This window comes from Silene latifolia, chromosome 2 (assembly GCF_048544455.1).
Source record: "Silene latifolia isolate original U9 population chromosome 2, ASM4854445v1, whole genome shotgun sequence".
NCBI classification, from domain to species: Eukaryota; Viridiplantae; Streptophyta; class Magnoliopsida; order Caryophyllales; family Caryophyllaceae; genus Silene; species Silene latifolia.
Genome location: NC_133527.1, coordinates 122,854,402 through 122,855,586, shown reverse-complemented (window position 1 = coordinate 122,855,586; position 1,185 = coordinate 122,854,402). Strand labels below are relative to the sequence as shown.

The 1,185-nt window shown below is 40.1% G+C and overlaps 1 non-coding gene across 1 annotated transcript; it reads left to right on the top strand.

Moving 5' to 3' along the window:
* Positions 1-435: 435 nt before the first annotated feature.
* On the top strand, positions 436-542 carry LOC141645658 (small nucleolar RNA R71). The gene has a single exon (XR_012545136.1). It is a non-coding gene; the product is annotated as a small nucleolar RNA R71 (small nucleolar RNA).
* The last annotated feature ends 643 nt before the right edge of the window (positions 543-1,185 follow it).

Genomic DNA, 1,185 nt, shown 5'->3' with positions numbered 1-1,185 from the left:
TTGTATGCTTGAAAAGCATTCACTTGTTCATTTGTTCCCCTACATTCACTTTGGTCATGTCCCAAAGTTCCACAATTCTCACATATCCCACTTGGGATTGATGAAGATGCCGTCATGGCATTAACATGATGCTTTGGTGATTTTGAGGCTTCTTCAAGTCTAGCCATAGCTTTTTCGAACTTCAAGTTGATGGTATCAATGTGAGCACTATGTTGAGCACCCAATTGAGTAATAGAGTCCACTTCATGCTTTCCTCCTCTAGTAGCCTTGCGAGGTCTACTATATTGTGAATTATGGACCACCATTTCCTCAATTTTGTTCCAAGTTTGATTGTCATCAACTTCGGTGAACATTCCATTTGATCCCACGTTGAGAATGTTTCTTGAGTCTTCATAAAGACCGTTCCAAAATTGTTGTACCAAGAACCACTCGCTAAGTCCATGGTGAGGTCATAAGCGGCAAATTCCTTTGAATCGCTCCCAAGCTTCATATAAAGATTCTTCATCTCTTTGCTTAAAGCCCGTAATTTGAGCTCTTAGCATGTTAGTCTTTTCCGGTGGATAGAACTTTTTGTAGAAAGCTAGAGCCAATTTCTTCCAAGAATCAATTCCGAGAGTAGCCTTATCAAGGCCTTTCAACCACTGTTTTGCGGTGCCAATTAGAAAAAAAGGAAATAAGACCCATCGAATTTGATCTTGAGTTACACCGGTTTGTGAAATCGCATAAGAATAGTCACAAAAAGTCTCCATGTGAGAGTGAGGGTCTTCACTAGGCATCCCCCCAAATTGGCTTCTTTCGACTAATTGGATAAATGCGGATTTGGCAATAAAATTTCCGGTTAAGTGTTGTGGTGTGGGAGTACCATTAGGTAGGTTCTCCTCGGTTGGTACGGAATGTGATGAGAATTTAGACATTGTGGGTTGATTTTGTGTTGGGTTCCCCTCACCTTCTCTTGCAAAAGGGTTGGTGAACTCAATAGTGTTTGGTTGAATATCTACAACCTCACTAATACCTCTCAAAGTTCTCCTAGCAAGTCTTCTATTGGTTGTCAAAGTCCTATCAGTTTCGTGATCAAAGGGTAACAAGTTACCTTGTGATCTTCTAGACATGCAAAATATCAAACAACTAAAAAATAATTAGAACAAACCTTGAGGAGTTTTACTTTCCCAAGGCAAAGAAAGACAC